This window comes from Saccopteryx bilineata, chromosome 4, assembly GCF_036850765.1.
Source record: "Saccopteryx bilineata isolate mSacBil1 chromosome 4, mSacBil1_pri_phased_curated, whole genome shotgun sequence".
In the NCBI taxonomy this organism is placed as follows: Eukaryota; Metazoa; Chordata; class Mammalia; order Chiroptera; family Emballonuridae; genus Saccopteryx; species Saccopteryx bilineata.
The window spans coordinates 104602633-104623937 of record NC_089493.1 but is presented as its reverse complement, the minus strand read 5'-3'; the positions used below and the strand labels follow the sequence as shown (position 1 = coordinate 104623937).

The window sequence follows — 21305 nt, the reverse complement described above, 5'->3', positions numbered from 1 at the left end:
CTTTTTCTGGTTCTACGCATTCAAGTTACTTTATAGCTACCGACGCATAAAGATGAAAGGCATCTGATCAAAATATAATATTAAATGTGATAATCAGAAAGTAGCCTATTATGTCTTTAGATTTTTTAATACTCACTTAATATCAAAAAAAATTCTTCTAGCCTGACCAGGCGGTGGCACAGTGGATAGAGCGTCAGACTGGGATGCTGAGGACTCAGGTTCAAAACCCTGAGGTCACTGGCTTGAGCACAGGCTTACCTGGCTTGAACACAGGCTCACCAGCTTGAGCTTGGAATCATAAACATGACCCCATGTTTGCTGGCTTGAGCTTAAAGGTCACACTGGCTTGAAGCCCAAGGTCGCTGGATTGAGCCCAAGGTCGCTGGCTTGAGCAAGGGGCCACTCACTCTATTGGAGCCCCTGGTCAAGCTACATATGAGAAAGCAATCAATGAACAACTAAAGTGCTACAACAAAGACTTGATGCTTCTCATTTTACTCTCTTCCTGTCTGTCTGTCTGTCTGTCCCTATCTTTCCCTCTCTCTGTCTCTCTCTCACTATAAAAAAAAATTATTTTACCTACAAAAATGAAGGGGGTGAGAATCAAGAAAGATCTTGATTTGACTAGGAACATGTAACTTTCCATACAGGAATGGGCACAGGCAGTTAAAAGACTTGTTGAATTAACAAAAGCCTTAAATATAAGTTACTCCTATGACATATTATTTTAGAAACTTTCCAGTGCTAGATACAGCATGGTGCCCCTTCCCAATGTATTAATCAGGTGATTTTTTAATTAAATAGGAGGTTTAGAGATAGATTTTTAAAAGTAAAGTTATTTACAAAAAGCAAACTATTATGTCACAAAGTAGGTTTATCACTTTGATACCTGCCTTAGAGAATGGTTTTAGGCTTCAATTTAACAGCTTTCTCTTCCTGATTACATGAGGGAGAAATCTACACCCTACATTTTTAACTACACTTGCATACAGTTTTTAAAATAACAATACTACTATACCTGGCTACTTTTAAAAACCAATTAGAAGATACCAAATTTTCACTGGAAACAATAAACTCCAGAAAGAGCAAGTTGCCGGGCTACTTATAAACCACACCCTAGTCTCAGACAGGCTTTGATTCTGATCTCCCAAAGCACTTTTAAAATTTTAATCAATCCCTGCTGTCTGGGAGATCTGTTTAGAATCACAATCCCAGAGAAGGAGTCTGATAAACAAAGGTTAATACAGGTTTCCAATGCACAGTCATAGAACTGGTGGTAAATGATGAGTACACTGGTGTCACAGTGGTTCCCTTTTCTAAGAAACCAGACTCATCTATTTAATGCCAAGGCAATGTACAATGAACTCTTTAAGCTACAGCCACACTCACTCACACCCGGCTCCCTGCCCGAGAGCCTTGCACAACTGAAAATGATGCCTGGTCATTGAGTTTTCTTTGAAACTCCTAAGTGAAAGTTGTGCTGGAATATACGTCATATTGTAAATTAAAGAATATACCTCCCAAAGAATTGGCTCAATGCAATTTATGTCCCAACATACAATTCTATAAATACAATCCAGCCATGCACCAAGCAAGCACAGTGAAGTTTTGTGTGAGTTGGGGCAAGGTGCTTTACATTTCTGGGTTTCAGTTTCCTTATCTATAAAATGACAAAATTGGCACATGATTAGTAAGATCCCAGCTGACCCTAAATATCTGTGATTACCTGTTTATCCAGAGATTTCAAAACTATTGGCAGTATCCTGCCTATACTGAGAGCTGTGTACATACTGAACAATGGCCTTCGTGTTACCAAAGCATACAAACGGCATCCATAGGTTTGTCCTAGTTAATGGAGATAAATTACTACCATGCAAATGCATTTTCTAAATCATTATTTATACATTATGTGTTGCTAATTCTTTCCAAAGGAACAAATATGGGAAATTATCCCCTCTGGGAGTCTGCAATTTAAGATTGACAACACAGACAGACGTGGTTACATATGTAATAGAATAAAATAAAAACATTAAACAAAACTACAGCTGGAGCGCATCACATATGAGTAAAGGGGAAGGAAACCTTATATTCGAGCTGTCAAAACAAAATTTTCCTGAGTTATAAAATTTCAGCCTGGATGTGGTATTTCTATATTTAACTTATCTGACTATAAACAAGAGAATTTCTTTAACCCAGAGAAGTAAAGCAAAGCACTTGACTCTAGTTTTATTTTAAGTTGTATCTGTTTACTTTCCCTAACATACCCCTGCCACTGGGAAAGGAGTCCAATGTATCATAATAGCATAGCAAGCCTGGGAAGTGGCATAAATTTGATTAATTATCCATTTTCATGGAAAATAATTATTATAAACATTTAATTGTCAATTCTAGTAGTTCACATTTAAATGACCACCCTCAAATAACCAATCTCTATTTCTGATTTTCACAAAGTCACTTCTTATTTAAGATATCTTAAGTTTATCATTTAAAGAAAAACTGTTTCACATTGTGAAGACTTATAGTTACATCTTTGTGTATATTTTTCCTGCCCTTATCCTGACTCTTCAAGATGCTTTCCCATCAAATTAAGTATCTCATTTGAATGCAAACAAATAGAAGAAAATTCAGCACAAATCTATACATCCTTCTAAATACTATAGGTTTTGTGTCCTTCTTTTACCAGACATCTTGCAATAAGATTCTTTTCTTGTTACAGAGAAATTAAAAAGAAGAAAAAGCCAGTACACAACTCCTGAAGGTGCAAATGAAAGCACTGACTCAAGTGCAGACAAGTCCCCACCCAGTTAGAACTCTGGCCCCAAAGCTGTGTGAGAGGAGTGATCAACCAGGTTTTTGGAATCCAGAGACACTCCCCCCCCCCCCCCATCAAATGCTTATCTGTGGTCACCTTTCCAGCATTAGAGATAATACAAGCTTTATCCCAGCTGCTGTTAAAAATAACATAGATCAAATCCTTTCCTTTCCACAAATACAAAGAAGATTAAACATTTAAAGTGCAAAAGCTAAAAGTAGTAAAGATTTTCCAATCACATTCTCTCATCTTATAGAAATAAAAGAAACATACCATAGAATATTTCCTAACAAGGACTGGTTCTGCCATCTCTCTGACAGTCCACACGTTTTAAGTTGAAACCTGATATTAGCAGAATGCATTCAATCTGAATAAGACACATTTAAATCAGGAATGTGTTCTACCGAACTAGCAGGGGAAAATGCAGCTATGCAGCATCAGAGCTGCCCACCTCTTTCTCCCCTCTCTTGTAAGTTTCTCTCTTAAATGAAAGAATAGAAAAGCCAGGAATCTGCCGACTATACTCACTGTAAATGCTTTTGTCCCTAAAGGTCCTTCAGGATTAAACGTCTGGCTCCTCCTTCTCTCCCCCCTCGGGTTCACTTCTTGTGGCCACGCAAGCTAAAGGCCATTAGGGCTGCTCCGCCGGCCCCAGCAGAACAGTGGCAGGTCCGCAGGGCACCAGCTTCACACACTCCTAGGAGCCTAAATCGCTTACAAAGAGAAGGCTACCATGCTGTCCCTATTAGGAAACTAATGTATAAACTTCAGGCCTGTGTGGTTTTAGGCAGGCTTTTGCAAACGAACAGTGATAAGTGAGCTGAGGAAAAGGAGACCGTTGCCAAAACAAGGATCACTATGGAGAAGAATGGGTGGACAGAGCACATGCAGGAACAGTTCAGAAAAATCAAGACTATATACCCCAGAAACTGAGCAATATTAAAGCAGGATAAATAAATTAATAGTACTATATTAACATATCCAGCTGACAAAGCCATTCTTAGTTAAACAGACTCAAGTTCTCTCTTTTTTCCTAGAAAAAAGAACGGTTCTTTCCAAACAAGAGCATTGTCATATGTATAATTTGAGAGGCAGACATCGTTATGTGAATCAACATCAAGCCTAAATACTCTCAGTTTTTCTGTGCTCTGCTTACTTCTTTGAAAGCCAGTGAGAAACTAGAGCATAATTCTAGCCAAATGAACAAAGCTGCTTTCTACAGAACACATGTTGTTGTACAATTGAGGTAGAGAAAATTGTCAGGTATCACTAAGTGTCCAATTTTCTCCCTCTTCATTTTTTCTTTCATATTCTCATAATCACTCTTTACAGAAGCTATTCATAGAGACACTGAATTTTGGAAGAAAAAAACAGTTAAACTGGAATGTTTTTATTTTTGTCTAAGGTTAGTTCTCATGCTCTGACTGCATTAGGAAAAATAAACGAACTCAAGACATGCATCCTGTACCTGATTCTAGGGCTCTGGAACCTGGCTCTGAGAAAGTAACACAAACACACAACATATTTAATAAATTACTTCATTAAATGTTGTGGTCTATCTAGGTGAATGGGGTTCTAATTCATCACCTAGTTTTTTGTGTGTTTGTTTTAGACAATTAATTTTAACGGGGTGACATTGATCAATTAGAATACATATATTCAGAGAAAACATCTCCAGATCATTTTGACATTTGATTATGTTGTCATCACCTAGTTTTAAATCTTGCTGTCTACCCACTTTCCTAGCTTCTTGTAAGGTCAAGAGTTGGAAAACTTTAAATGGCTTTAAGTTCTTAAAGAGCCAAAGAGCTTCAGCCAAATATTAAGTTAAATTTGTACTTAGGGAATAAAAGAGAGAACGGCTTTTATAAGGTGCTCCTAAGGGTGTTTCCATAATCACTGTGTTTCTTCCTTCTCCTTGGTCCGCTCCTCCCAGCCCCGCACCGTCCAGAACTCACCTGTAATAACACGGTTTAGTGAGATCACTGAGTCAACACAGATTAGTCTCATTTTCTAATCCTCACGCCATAACAGAAGAGCCTGCAAGCGGATATCAGCGAGAAGGACTTCAAGTTTTAAGGGGAAGAGGAGTTGGGGGGGAGATAGCATGAAAATAGTGAAACAGTGGGGCCCAGACAGATTTCTACAATTTAGAAGTTATTTTTGGAGTTATCACTGATGTTACTGCTCTCTCTCTCTTTATCTCTCTTACTTTAATATGTCTTTTGTGTACGCTGTGCCCTCAGGCAGATGGCTGATTACATCCTGCTAATCACATAGAGATCATGCACATTCCCCCTGGTCTCCCTTCAATCACCACTAATTTTCTTGCCCAGAACATAGAGTCTTCTGTCAGCTATAACACACTTCATCAATCGTCTTTCTCGCTGAAGCCCTTCTCTTACCTCAATACCCTCAAACCCCCCCTCCCCCGATTATTCAGATCCTTTTCCCGTGGCAGGGAACCGCAGATTGACTCAGCCAGTTACCATACCTCCTGTGTTCCCCCACCCCCATTAGAGTAGTCAGTACCTGTCACTTAGAGATTCATTTGGCTGCATCAGCTTGTCAGCAGCAAATGGTGCCCATGGTCATGAGTATGTGGACCTGGACTCAGTGAACACTAAAGAGTGTTCATATTTCTCACCCCCACCCCAACCTGCTAATAATCACCTTTAAGCATTAGGCAGATACCTTTCCTTTAAAAAAAATATCTTGAGAAAAACTGGATCTGTAGAACTCATACATAATTTATATAGTTGTTGCTTTTGTTAATGCTATTAACACAAAGAATATTTCAAATCAAACTGACATTACTGAGAATCAACTACATATATGGTGTTATGTGTACATATGACTCATCATATTTACCATCAAAGAAATTATAACTTAATAGATACAATTTCCCTCCCTCCACTTTCCTCCTCAAACCCCCTCACCCACTAATATCTACTGTTGGGCAAACAAAACCCTGCGAGGCCCCAGTGGAGTGCACTAATCCTGGGGAAGAAAAGCTAAGGGGAACCTTTACTGGAGAGGATAACATTTGAGATGGGCTCATAATAATGGGTACAATTTAGATGGGCTGAGAGAGAAGAGAGGTGAGGAAAGAATGGAGCTGGGGAGACTACATAGACAAAGATACCTCAGCACCAAGGAGTTGGGTGACTCAGCAAATAAATTCAATGTTGAGAGGAATTGGGAACTTGATGGGGACCAGACACAGACAAAGTTACAGGTAAATTGAAGCCATATGATAACAGGGCTGTGAACGCCACATTATGGAGTTTAGAATGAATCTCACAAGGAGCAAGAACTCTAAAAAGATTATAAAAAAAGAGAAATAGGATTACAGTTGTGTCCTAGAATGGCACAGAAAAATCAATACATGTACTCTTATTTACCAAAAAAATAAAATGAGTAATCAGTATTATCAGAGGATCAACATCCTCTTTTCCAGACAGACTTCATTAATATAAAATGTGACCTTAAAAACCTCTTTCTAGCCTAGAAAAAAAAGAGAAAGACAGAGAAAGAGACAGAGTGAAAGAAGAGAGAGGAAGGTAGGGCGGACTGAGAGAGGGGGAGGTTGCAAGTCTGACTTTCAGAGCAGAGTGATTAAAGGAGTTCTGTGCTGTTCTACCTACTCCATTAAATATAAAAAGAATTCTCCATTTTTAGTTCTCCATTAACCTTAGCATCCTATATTTGAAGTGGAAAAATTTTAAGGATCCTTTTATGCAAAGTTTTTACATTTTTCTTGTTCTAAAATTATTTTTCAATAATTAAAAAGTAATATAAATTAATTAAAACATTGTAAAAATAGATAACACTGAAGTTAAAAGATCCTCCTCTATCCCCATAGTCTCATCCCCAGTCAATAAGTGATAAAAAGCTACTTATCTTTTGTAACCCCAACATGTAAAGTAGAAAGAAAATGAGCCCTTTAAAGATTCCGAAGACTAAATTAACTAGTTATCTGTATTAATGCAGAAATACAGAAATATTTGCTAATTCAGTGCTTATTTACCAGATGTCAATATGTATTCTATAAAAAGTTGCTACTGACAAATATATTGAAATAGTGCTTGGTGACTTCCGGGTAGAAATAGTGAACTGAATATATGTCTCTAATTCTGCTTCTTCCAGAAACCCCACTAACACCGCTGCAAATGACATTTTGGCTTGGAGTTTAATATAAACATTCAAGGATGAGAGAAGTTACAATGTTTTTGGAAGCTGGAAATAACATGAATAAGTAATAAATGCCTTGGCCGATTCAAGAAGGCTAAATCCCAAGCCAGCAGTGCAGAAAGCAAAGAACCAACCTGCTTTTACTTCAGGATCCTTTAAGTACTTTGAAGTTGGTGAAATCAGGTACCTCTGGAAGTAGAGAAGGAAAAGTGTGTAGTGAAGAATTTACTTAAAGAGAAGTCTGCCCTTTGTTCCAGCTCCTGGGAGCTAACCTCTAAACCCTTAGGATTTCTTGATTAGAGTATTTTTGTTATTCATAGTGGGCCTCTCAGACCACACCTCACAGTTTATGTTAAACTGGCCACTCAGGATGAGGGCTAGCCAGGCAGAAAGACCAACCACAGGATTAGAGGGCTGGGGCTTTGGGCAACCACACAGCAACCATTTAATCATGCATGCCTAAGTAATAAAGCCAAAAAAAAAAAAAAACAACTATGGACAGTGAGGCTCAAGCTGACTCCCCAGGGTGGCAATATTCCATGAGTACTGTCACACATCAATAACAAGAAAGTAACGCATCTCTGAGGACATGGAAGCTTTGTGTTTGGAACTTTCTCAGTGCCAGATTTTACCCTATGTATTTCTTTTTTTGGCTGGATCTGACTTGCATCCTTTTGCTGTAATAAAACTATAAGTATAGCACTTTCCTGAATTCTATCAGTTGTTCTATCAAATTATCAAATCTGAGGAAGCCTGAGGGGACCCCCAAATTTATAGCCAGCTGGTCCAAAGTGAGGATAGCCCTGGGGACCCTTGAACTTACAGCTAATGTCAGAAGTCTTGGGCAGACTTGGCAGTCTTGGAGGACTATACACTTAACCTTGAGTTTGGCCTCCTGGGCCAAAAGGAGCATAGAGAACATTAATTTTGGTATAAAAATATTTCAAAAGCAGAACTCTAAGTTTTTCCTTATTCTGTATTGCTATGTGGTTGCTTCCACTCTCACTTCTGATAGAAGACTAGAAGTTCGTTCTCCAGAATGACTCAATCAAAGGTTCTCTGGACTTAAGAACATTGGGCACAGTTGATGACAGACATACCTGTTAAAAAGGAGGATTGAGTTAACACAGACATTCTGAGCGCTGAGGCCCCCCAGTCCTCTTGCCCAATTGGCTCTCCAAAGCCTTTACCCTCCAGTTAAGAGACTAGAGATCTCCTCTGTCAATCTAGTCAGTCTAAGAAGATAAGATACTGAAATTAGCACATCCTAATCAATTTACAGTGTCATGCACAGTAAATAGACCTGCCCACACATTCAGAGCATTCAATTAGCTTTCTAGTCTCCTACTCCTAAATATGATCAGGCAGTCGAGGATTAGCAGGGATTTAGGGAAAACACTAATATAGAGAACAGGCATAAAGTAAACAAACAAAAAACTTCAACCAAAAGAAAACATATTATGCAAAGAAAAAGATGATTTGGTGAAAAAAAAATCAGAGATAAGATATTGCATCTATGAAACAAGAACAGAATGTTATTTTAAAAAAGAAATATTTATAGAACAAAAAAGAATTTTGGGGAATTAAAAACAAGATAGCAGTGAGGAAAAATCTAAATACAATGGCTAAAAATAAAGTTGAGGAAATCTCACAGAAAGTAAAGCAAAAAGATAACAAAAATTAGAAGAGAAAAGGTAAGATAATTAGCTACCAATCCAGGAGGTTCAACAGCTAAAGAATAAGAATTCCTTAAGGCAAAAGAAAAAAGAAAGAAGAAAATACGTAAAATATCTTAAGAAAATAAAGGGTATTTATCCAAAAAAACAATGTGAAAACATTGGTACACAAAGACACATGCACCCCCATGTTTGTTGCAGCATTATTCACAGTGGTCAAGACATGGAAACAACCAAAGTGTCCTTGATAGAGGACTGGATAAAGAAGATGTGTATAATGGAATGTTACTCAGCCATAAGAAATGATGGCATATTGTCATTACGGCAACATAGATTTACCTAGAGAACATTATACGAAATGAAATAAGTAAATCACAAAGAACTGAGAACTACATGATTTCACACATAGGTGAGATATAAAAATGAGACTCATGGACCTAGATAAAAATGAAGTGATTACCAAGGAAGAGTGAGGTGGGAATGTGGGCAAAGGTGTAAAGAGGGACAAATATACAGTGATGGAAAATGATTTGACTTTGGGTGATGGGCGCACAACACAATCAACAGTTCAAATGTTCACCTGAAACCTATGTACTCTTATTGACAAATGTTGTCACATTAAACTTAATTTTCTAAATTAAAAAAAAAAAAAGGACGTGAGTTTCTAAATTAAAACACCCATCTAGTGTATAACAATAGACATACATCAAGGCACTTCATTTGAAGTCTCAGACTATTAGGGAAAATGATCTTTGGTTGAAGATAGAAGAATACACAAGTGTACATGTTCAGAACGAGTCACCCTGAGATGTGCCTCTGTGGTATGTGAACTGTTTTGAGCTAAAGGCAACTTTAGCTGTGGGCTCAAGAAAAACTTCTGCCGGTTCCTTAACTACCTAAAAGAACCTGAATCAAGGTTCTTGCCCTATCTGTAAGGCAAAAAAAACTTCTATTTGCTGAACATCTGCTCTTATTGTCTGTCCTGCAATGAGCCTCTGAAGTCCCTAGCACCCCTTGCCTCACCCTTACCTCAGCATGTCTTATAGTCCCATTTTTTTGTTTCTGTCTCTGAATCTCTCATGTATGTGGGGTTCCCATATAAATGGGTATTAAATTTGGTTATTCTCTCTTGCTAATCTGTCTCAGGTCAATTGATTATCAGACCAGCCAGAACAACCTTGAGGGTAGAGAAAAATGTCTTCCTCCCACACACAAAGAATCATAGATTAGATTGCTTTGGGTTTCTCAGCAGCAACTGTAATATTGTTACTTGTAATACGAAACATACATTATTTGGTCTTTGCTCCCATTTCTGGCACAAAGCACCTAAAACTCTTGGAGTTTCCTAAGCACAAGAGCAATGGAAGCATCTTTTGTTATAGTATTTGGTATTTTTGTGTGTGTGTGACAGAGACACAGAGAGGGACAGATAGAGACAGAGAGACAGACAGACAGGAAGGGAGAGAGATGAGAAGCATCAATTCTTCATTGCAACTTCTTAGTTGTTCATTGATTGCTTTCTCATATGTGCCTTGACTGGGGGGCTACAGCAGACTGAGTAACCCCTTGCTCGAGCCAGCGACCTTGGGTCCAACCTGATGAGACTTGCTCAAACCAGATGAGCCCATGCTCAAGCCAGTGACCTCAGGGTTTTGAATCTGGGTCCTCCACATCCCAGTCGGACACTATCCACTGCGACACTGCCTGGTCAGGCAGTATTTGGTCTTTTGTCCTTGATTCCTGAAATCGTTCCAGAGCCATAAAGGTGAAAGAACAATCTTGTTATTCATAACAAGACCCTTCCAACCATACCAGGATTAATGCTAATGAAGTGAGTTCTGGAAAGCCTATAAGGATGGGGACTGGTTGCCAGGGGAACAAACTGAGGTTAAAGGGTTGAAACTGTTAGTCCCACAGCCCAAGCTCTGGAAAAAAGAGAGTCTGGATGTTTAATCATTCACTAATTGCCAGTGATTTGATCATTTATGCCTGTTCAATGGAGCCACCATAAAAACTCAAAAGGACAGGGTGCAGAAAGCCTCTTGATGGATCAACAAGAATGCATCCACATGCTGGAAAGGCGATACACCCCAAACTCCACAGGGACAGAAGTTCCTGTGCTCTGGACCCTTCCAGACCTTATCCCATGTATCTCTTCATCTGGCTGTTTATTTGTGTCCTTTAATACCCTTTGTAATAGCTGGTAGTCTAGTATGTAAACTGTTTTTTCTGCATTTTGTGAGTGGTTCTACAAGTTAATCCAACCTGAGGAGAAAATCAACTTATAGCTAGTCAGTTGCTCAGATGCACAGGTAACAACCTGGGCTGGCAATTGGTGTCTAAAGTGAGAAGAGGGAAGGAGACTGTCTTGTGGGACTGAGCTCTTAAACTGTGGGATTTGATACTATCTTCAGGTAGAGAATTGGCTGGTGTGGGAGAAACCACCACTCATTTGGTGACCTAAAGGGCAGGAGGTAGAGTACTGAGAATAGAGGAGACACAGAGGAGGTGTTTTCCACAACAGTGACACTGACTGCTAGAAGACAATTGTTTCCTTTAAGAAGGAAAAAGAAATCTAGTATAGAATTGCATACCAAGAATAATACAGATTGATAAACAATCAAGTGTTAGGACAGAATAAAAATATTTTTAGATATTTTGTATACAAAAACAAACAAACATCAAACATTTTTTTCATACGATATCAGAGTCTCTCTAGATATTCTAGCACAGAGAGAGAACCAAGAAACAGCAAGTAATGGGATGTAGAAAACAGGAGACCTAGGACCCCAGGGTGATGAGGAAGTGAATTCTCAGGATAGCCACTGTGTACCAGACAAGGGAAGCATCCTGTCCACACTGGGACAGGTCACAAGACTCTTAGAACAACTGTATTAAACATACCGCTTTGATAGAGAAAACCTGATATGAATGAACATAGCTACCTAAAAGAGGTTTATCCAACTGTTGGAGAAGTGGGGGGTTGAATTAGAGATAAACACATATAAAACTGAGCAAATATATTATAAACTCCAGAAAAAATACAAAGTTTCACAAAAATAGAAGAGGAGTTATATTATTCTATGTGGTTTAGCTAAAAATTGCATACTTATTCTTAATAATAAATAATAAATATCGATATAATCCAAATCACACAACTTTTACAGGAAAAGTGGGAGCGGGTTTATGTACATACAAGCATGTGCATTTGCAGCCCTGTGAGAGAGAGATGCTACAGGAAATTGGGGGTGGAGTGATGGTTTGTATTTGTGCACATATGTACACGTGCACACCTGTGAGAGTGAGAAAAGTGGGGTGGGGGAACAAGCCAATTAAATTCTCATCTTTCATACTGAGAAGTCAATAGGAAAAGATAAAAAATACTCAGGAAGTAGTCCCACTATCGTATTGTTTCAAAATGAAGGTAGTTACCAAAAGAATCAGCTAAAAGATGAAACGTAGTTGCCTCTGGAGAATAGGAAGTGGAAAAGAAGAGAGTCCTACTGCTGTTTTCTTAAACCTCAGAACTGCTTGATTCTTAACTATTTGTGTACAAACATAGAACTTTAAAACATCCATATTAAATTAATTGTCGTTCTAATCTTGCAATACAGGGTTTTAATACTCTCAGGCGCATTGAGCATCTCCAAAGAGGAAATAGGAATAGAAAGTGCATTAGTTCTCAAACTTATTTGACAATGAAAATGATTATTTTTGTTTGCTTTTTGGGACAGTATGGCACAAAACCAAGTGAGGACATTTGATTAAAACGCTAAGTTTTAAAGTGTGTCTACTCTCCTCCTAAAACACTGGACTGTATTTTTTAATACAAAATGCTCACTGTGACTTAGTTCAATATTTCTTTCACTCAAATAATCCCTTTAAGAAAGAACTGTTTTCATAAACTAAATCTGATCTCATTATGAAAGCCACGGGTGATTAAGTGATCGAGTTGAAGGTAAGGTTATTATTTGTCCCACAAATAGGTATATTCTAGAGTAAATAACTTTTATTTTTAAAGACAACTAAATCAAGGTGAAACACAATAGTGAACTTAAGCCAAATCTTTCAACTAATGTTACATCTGAATTAACTGTTCATGCTGCAACATGAGAACACATCAAATAACTACACACATTGCTATTTTTTCATAAACAGAAAGCATTTTATGGGTGATGAACTCTCATAAAGACCAGGATTTTCAAAAGCATTATTTCCTATTCACTAGTATTTCCTGCTCACCCTACCATCCCAAACATGCAGAAAAGATTTTCTTTACAAGATTCCGATGTCAGATTAAAAATAGCAATGGGAGAAAGCAAAAGCTCTTATTTTCCAAAGGTCTGATGTGATCAGAGATCCTCCCTCTGAATGCTGTTTATTACAGAAAGAATAATTAAAGGTCTGGCATGTCTTCTTTTCAAAGAAACAATGTCAGTAAGGTAGAATCCAATTATTTCAACTATTTTACAATGATTTTGCTTAAAATGCATCGAGTTAATTAAATACTGTAAAGCACTTCTGCCTAATCAACCATCTAAATTGAAGGTGGCTGGTAAAGTATGACTTGTGCTGACATGAATTTGTACTTTAAAAAAGAATTCCTGGAACAAATAAAAGTTATATATCGTGAACCTTCAAAGAAAAATAAAATTCATATTTTCTACCAAAAAGCAGTTAATAGGACAAGGACATAAATATTTTTGTTCCATGTATGCTAAGTAGACAATAAAAGCATGAGGGATAAACCAACATAGCAGAAATTCATCTTCATCTTCATTGACTTTTTGTCTTTCTTAATAAATTATTATTCTCTTGCTTAATAAAATAAATAACAATAATAGCAACTGCTGAGTAAGAGCTAATGATATAAAAATTCTCTAAAATAAACCTAGGACAGCCTTCATCAACTCTAGAAAATTAGATTGAATATTACAGAATGCTTTGCCAGATCTTCCTTTCAGCAAAGATGGAAAAACAGTTTTAAAGAAAAATGTAGGGGCTCCTCTAAATCACTTAAGTATAAAGGACAAAAGATGCTGATCACTACAATAGACCAATCCATAATCTCTCCCCTGTCCCATAAGAGTGCTAAAGCCTAAATTGAAAGCAAAACCCCTCCAGCCAGTCATTTGATTTTATCACTTACCACTAACCGAGTCTAGCTGTGGTCATCATCGGAGCATGTGAACATTATCCAGGAGTGGCCGTCATCCAAAAGTCAGTCAGATACTTGAAAGCTGTCCCTAGCTTTTTAATTTGTTATATCTGGTTTTGTTAGCAATAGTTACAATTGGTGTGACACTCAGAAACAATTGGTCCTTCTCCAACAGGCTCTAGAAATCATCAGTTTATAATTTTTCAATTAATGCTTCACAATCGTATCACACATCACATGACACAGCTATTTTGGTCTTACTTAGTCATTGTAACCAAATACAATGAATCTCAGACAAATTCTCCTTTCATAGCTTCTATTCATTGTCCCCTTTGCCATGATTCATCATTTTTAGTAGTTCTGTATGATTCAAACATTGATTTGGATACTCAAGATCCTTTAAATGAGTTTCCTCAACAAGAAATGTCACTTCCTATGACTTAATCAAGAATATTACATTAACGTACAGCTGGCAGTTTTCAAAGTAAGTGTATTCTGAATGACCTTTAATTAAGCTGGAGTTTATAAGGAGAGAGTTTTGTTCTGTTTCATGCTTTAACATAATGTAAAGCACCAGCAGCTGAGAGAATATAGTTATTTTTCTCTGCTTCCACCAAAATGTGTGAAATAACATGAAAATTTAAAAGAAGACAGATTCATAAGGAAGAGGAATGTATTACTCCTGCTCTTTTTTAGTTACTATTTGCATGGAATATCTTTTCCATCCCTTCACGTTCTACCTATATGTAGCCTTGAATTTAAGGTGAGCCTTTTGCATGATCTTGTTAGATCTTGTGTTTTTAATCCATTCAGCTACTTTGCATATTTTGATTGGGGAATTTAATCTATTTGTTTAAAGTAATTATTGGTATGTAAGGACTTATAACTGCTATTTCCTTAATTGTTTTCTGACTGTATTTTAGTTCCTTTGTTGCTTTCTTCCTCTCTTAGTATTTTTCTTTATGATTTATATTTTTAGTGGTATACTTTAATTCCTTTATTTTTTGTGTAACTATTAAAAGTTTTTTTTGTTGTAGTTACCATGTGGCTTAATAAAACATATTAGAGATGTTTATAAGTACATTTTAAGCCGATAACAATTACCTTCAACCTCATAAAAAATACCCAACTCTTAGAAAGCTTTCTCTTCCCTTCACATTTTATGCTATTGATGTCACACTTTATCTTTTTATATTGTGCATCCATTATCAAATTATTGTAGCTATAGCTATTTTTAATACTATTGTTTCACCTTTTATACTAAAAATGAAAATGATTCACCTACCACCATCATATTACTAGGATCTGAATTCAGCTGTATATTTATTTACCTTACTGGGGAGTTTATGTTTTCATGCTGTTAGTGCTCCTTCATTTCAACTTGAAGGCCTCTCTTGAGCATTTCTTGTAAAGCAGAGCTAGTAGTAATGGATTTGCTTAGCTTTTGTTAGTCTGGGAAAGTCTTGCCTTCAAGGCATTACTTCTGTTTGGATCTTTCTTTTGGTTTTTACTTCTTTATTAAACTAATTTTGTTCACACCTTGTTTTCTTGATTTCATTTAGTTGTCTGTGTTTTCTTGCTCTCCATTCATTTTCTTTAAGCTTATTTTGAATTCTTTGTCAGGCATATTGTAGATCTCTACTTCTTTGAGGTTGGTTACTAGAGCTTTATTAGCCTCCTGTGATGTTGTCACATTTGCCTGATTTTTACTGATCCCTGTAGCCTTGCACTGGGGTCTGTGCATTTGAAGGCACAACCACTTCCAGTTTTTCTAGCAAGTAGAAAACCTCTTGTCTATTTCCCAGGTTGATGGGTTCACCTCCAGAATCACAGCTATACTGTACTGTACTGTACTGTACTGGAGCTGATTATGAGGCTGCTGCTGGCTATGCAATAGAATCAGTGGTTGGAGTCTTGTTACCAGGGTCTCCATCCAGTGGGTATGACTAGATGGATAAGACTGCCTCTAGTACCTTGTTCAGTAAATGATGCTGGAACAAGGGTCTACAGCTGTGTCCTCAGACAGAGGTCCTATTACCAGGTGTGCAACAGATGTTGCTCCTACCAGGATCCTGGGACAACCACAGTCTGATCACTGGATGGGTCCCTGGGTGAGTAGGACTGGCCCTGACCATGGCTATTTCATGTTCCAGAGCCCAAGATTGAGGCCTGCCACCTGGCTCTGGAGGCAGGATAGGCATGTCTCCTGCCAGGTCCCCGAGCAGGCTGGACTGGTCCCTGGGTCCCTAACTGTGACTACAGGGGCTAGAGCCAACTGCAGGGCCCTTTTAGGATCTGCTGGTGTCTCCCATTGGGTCCCTGGGCTCCTGGTGTCTCCCATTGGGTCCCTGGGCCCCCAGAACTGCTGGAAGACTGACAGACCAAGGCTGTGAAGAAGCTGGAGTCACAAATATGGTCCTTCAGGGTCTTTGGGGATGTAGATGAGAGTTTCTCCTGCCTGGTCCCTGTGCCAAGCCTGCTCATAGACTGTGGTTGGTAAGGAGTGAATGCCTAATACGAAGGCCTTTCGGGATCTCCAGAGACACAGATGAGAAAATATCCTGCTGGGTCAAGTCTCTGTTCTTTTAAACTAAGTTTCTTGGTCTATTACAAAAAAAAAAAAAAAAAAAGATATTTGCCAATCATTTCACTGGGTTCTTAAAACCTTTAATTTTACATTTATATTTTAACCCTATTCTAATATGACAAGATTTATGTATATATATACATATGTATAGCAAGGTTTATATTATAACAGACTCTCAGTTACAATATAAACTCAGTTTACTTGTGAGGCAAACACAAGTAAAACACTGTAACTTAACAGTGCTTTAAAACATTTCTCTTTATGAGGGCAGAACAGTTAAAGTATTTATATTTATAAGGGCAAAACATTTTAAAATAGCATCTTGGGTTCAGACTATGAAGCAGTCACTTGAATTAATAACACTAATTTTTGTTTTTCAAAACTAGGCAAAAAATTTACAAGTCTTAACATAAAAGGCAATTCTTAAAACCTATTGTGTATATGCTCAGTTAAGGCACTGGGGTACAGACAGTGTGGGCTCACACAAAAATCATTACACTGATAACCTTAGGAAGTGCACGTGTATTCCATACAGTAACCCTGCAGGGTGACATCTTCCAATTGCTAATAGAGTGTCTTCCTTGCCTGTATCTTGCATTACAACTCTCAAAGAATTCATCATCGTGCAGATTTAATCCTTCCTTCTTGTCTTTTACTTCTTTCCCCAACATCACCAGATATTTCTGTGTCCATGAAATACTTAGAATTTTTTTTTTTTAAATCTCATTCATAGGTTGTAATTAGATCAATTCTATTTAAAACTGAACTGGGCAAAGAGGGTTAGAAATAAATAAAATAATTACTTCTGCTTCAAACTAAACATACATCCAAATTTAGTTATGGGAACAAAGATAAGTTTAACTCGGTGACTAGATTAGTCTGGTAAATTATTTGAGATCATTTGCTCCACAGAGCAAAGCTAAATAGAGATCTGAACTTACCAGAAATTTCACTTTGGTCACTCTCTCCTTGTAACATGGCTAGAAAGTGAAAGAGGTTCAAAATTTTCTCAATTCTTTGAGCCATCTTAGTAAATAAAGAATAATGATAACATATATCAATATATTCATTCAGCTGAAAAATTTTACATGGTGAGCTCTGACAGCTAGAAGAATAGAATGTTCCTAACAGAAGTTGTGGAGATTCTACGTGAACACTGATAGCAGACCGAGCCTCATTGCCCCGAATGTGGCCCACATAATACTGGCTCTGTGAAGTACTCATAAGAAAAGGTTTGGAGATTGAACACCTCTGGGAAACAGTGCTGATGCATTTACCCTACAGGAGAGACAGCACACATTAGCTCCTAGGAGTCTTCCTTTTACTTTTACTTTTGTTTAATCCAATGTTTTCCAAACACTTTTCTGCATTAACAGAACTAGGGCTACTTGGGATACTTTGGGGAACACTGTTCTAAAAAAGTCCAAGTAATCTTTGTACACAAGAAGAGTGTAGATTCTAGGCCTCATGTATTCAAAAGCAAAAAGTCTTTCCTACTCTGCCTCCTGGCCCTTCGACTTCAGTAGTCCCTGCTCCTGAGCACCTCGGCTCTCCCAGTCCACTCAACCAGCATCGAAGAAAGGAAGGACTGCCAGTCATACCTCCTTTCCCGTTTGATGTGCCTTTCAGTTTCAACTCTGTATTTCTCATTCCACTTTTGATAAGCTTATGTCCCTTTCAACCTTTTCTTAGTTTTGGACTGGGACCTTCATCTGGCATTCTAGATACTGGCTAGCCAAATCTATGGCTGATTTCTGACACTGGCATTGTTGGTGCTCGGTGTCCAGGTTTTCCCTTTTATGTTCTGCAGAGACCTGTCAGTTTAGGTCTCCACTTTGAATTCAACCTTCTTCCTATGACAAAATCAATAAAGGCACACTCCACACATGACGAGGAGGCTGCGCTCCTTAGGGACATAAAAATCCAACAATGGTTCTTACAGTTTGGATTCACCCAACAGTCAGTGAAGAAATGTCTGAAGAGTTTCTTTTCCCATCAAGACATTGTGCTAAAAGCTGTGGTGAATTCAGCAGAGAGCATGCTGGCAGGGAACTTCACCTTGAGTTATATTTTGGGGATGAGTTGGGGCAGAAAACAATGGAGAAATTTGTGGTTCAATGACTGTGAGGTCGCCCCCCACCCCACCCCTGGATGCATATTATAAGAACTTAAGAATGACTTGCCCTGGAAATTTTTGTTTTTAGTCCCTATGACCATTGCCTCATTTGTTCAATGTTATTCTTATATTATCTTTGGGTAGTCAGGACAGAAGCTGTTAAAAAGAAAGACAGACAGACAATTTAATGTAGTATATCTGTTTGTAAGGACCTGGACAGGCTTCCCAGTAGAAATCTAGGAGACACTGTGTAGAATGGCAAGTATAGGCTTGATACCTTGTTTACAATAATAACCTCCAAAGTCACTCTTAAGACAAACAAAAGTGCATTGTCTACACCTACTCTTAGCCCATCCTACCATCTTTTTTCTTTAACCAACGGCATCTGTATTTCTTAAGAAGTATAGGACTAGACCAAGGCAGGTTGCTGACACCATCATCTCTGCCATGTATCATTGAAGATCTACTGTGCTTTTGGACACACTGGCATATGTTGATTCATTTTAGGGAAATTATTTCCTAGTGACTTGAAGAATGTGAACACTGGAAGCTCCTTTCCAGTATTCAGCAATGAGTTTTTAGCTTTATCTCCTAAGGACTCAGTAAAGCCACAAAGGAAAATAAGCAGTAATTTTCCTTTGGCTATGACGTCTGACAAAGTGGAGTCCCTAAATGTTAATAGCATATTACTTTATGCATAGTCTTGCCCAACGATTCCTTTCAAAGTTGATGGTATAAAAGGGGACAGTGGGCCCTGGCCGGTTGGCTCAGCGGTAGAGCGTCGGCCTAGCGTGCGGAGGACCTGGGTTCGATTCCCGGCCAGGGCACACAGGAGAAGCGCCCATTTGCTTCTCCACCCCTCCGCCGCGCTTTCCTCTCTGTCTCTCTCTTCCCCTCCCGCAGCCAAGGCTCCATTGGAGCAAAGATGGCCCGGGCGCTGGGGATGGCTCTGTGGCCTCTGCCTCAGGCACTAGAGTGGCTCTGGTCGCAACATGGCGACGCCCAGGATGGGCAGAGCATCGCCCCCTGGTGGGCAGAGCGTCGCCCCATGGTGGGCGTGCCGGGTGGATCCCGGTCGGGCGCATGTGGGAGTCTGTCTGACTGTCTCTCCCTGTTTCCAGCTTCAGAAAAATGAAAAAAAAAAAAAAGGGGACAGTGGTATTTTGTTACCATTATGTACACAGATTACGAGGTATGCCACCTTGTCATGAAAACATGTCATGTCATGTCATTTAGTTCCAAAAGATGCAAAGAGGATTGTAAACTTCTTGCATCCTACATATTGTTTCATTCAGAGCCTTTCTATACAGCAGGCCTGTTCCTAACATGTACTGAACATGTGAATGAGTCAGGGAATGAGTGAGAGTATAAATCCATGAATGATGCAATTAGTGAGGCAATGAAGGCTTTATATCAATATTGTGGGAGAAAATTGTATGTTACATATTAAGTAAGTGGCTATAAAATAGTTAAAGAGAAAAAATACAGAGGTTAAAAATAATACTGGGAAATGTTTTATTTTGTGTTGTTTCTAGTAACAACTGAAACTATTGAGGTAACACTCAATCTGGACCTTATCTCACAAAAAACAAGATACCCAATAAATCTATGTTCTTAACAATGAAAGAAAAGCCATTTCCTGGTGTTAGCAGGCAACTGGAGCAGCCAGTATTACAAAAACATACTAGAGAAGAAAAAATTATTTTATAGTTCTATAAAGGTAGAAAGTCAAATGCTCTCATTAGCCTCAGCCCCTTCTCAAAACCCCACAAAAATATCACAAGACAAACAAACAAAACATAAGAAAAAACAGTAAGAGATATAAAAATGGCAAGAGAGTTTGGGAAACCAAAATACAAATGGGCGGGAAATAACTGATTTAGCAGATCTGGGAGCGCTAAAGCTGGCAGTGGGGAAACAGAGCCAACTCAGTTTATGGATGGAGGGTCCCAAATGCCCCACAACTGACGGCATCGTATTCCCCTGCAAGTGGGGTGAGGTGGGCCTAAAAATAGAATAATTGTCTGAAAGTCAATTTACAAAGCTGCTAGAATCCCCAGATTCCTTCTCTTGGGAGTTCGCCTCTCTCTGGAGAAAGTAAAATGAAGTCTCTGGACTAGAAAATGCCAAACACAATTGAAGGCAGGGGCACCTTTCCCTAAACTGGGAAATGAGGTCACATATACCTATTGAATGCTTAGATCTCATCTGTTCTTCCACTTAGAACCCAGAATGCTATCAACATAACCTTGACCCTTTAGTCAGGAGGTTAGAATCTGATCAGATCTAAAGGAAAGGCCTAAAGATATTGTTGGGGAAGATATCCCATCAGTAAACAGCACGTATCATCCTACAGTAGGATATCTTAACCTTGACACTATTGACCTTTTCGGCCAGATAATTCATTGTTGTGAGGGGTTGTCCTGTGCATTATAGGATGTTAGCAGCATCTGTGGTCTCTACCCACCAAATGTTAGTAGTATTCCCACCTTTTCAGTTATGACAATCAGAAATGTCTTTAGATGTTGCCAAATGTTCCCTGGGGGACAAAAATCACCCCTGGCTAAAAACCACTGCCTTATAGTTAGGCTCACAGTTGACATGCCTCTCTCAACAAACTCAGAGCTTCAAAATCAGCTTCTCAGACATTAACTGAAATTATGTACAGGTGAATATAAATCGACTTGCAATTTGTGCTTGCATCAATTAATCACTTAGGAAGCATAATGTGGTTTAATACCTCTCTATTAAAATTATTTTAT

At 38.4% G+C, this 21305-nt stretch overlaps 1 protein-coding gene across 4 annotated transcripts in view; it reads right to left on the bottom strand.

The window, feature by feature from the left end:
* Nucleotides 1-21305, bottom strand: part of AKAP6 (A-kinase anchoring protein 6) — a 527287-nt gene that overhangs the window by 417766 nt on the left and 88216 nt on the right. Inside the window, exon 1 of one of the 4 annotated variants that reach the window (XM_066277688.1) lies at nt 7141-7164. The exons of 1 other annotated variant lie outside the window; for it this stretch is intronic. The gene's annotated coding sequence lies outside the window, so the exon portion shown is untranslated. Of the gene's footprint in view, nt 1-3085; nt 3102-3340; nt 3481-7140; nt 7165-21305 lie in introns of those variants that run through there. 2 more of the 4 variants (XM_066277687.1, XM_066277689.1) reach the window with 2 other exon arrangements.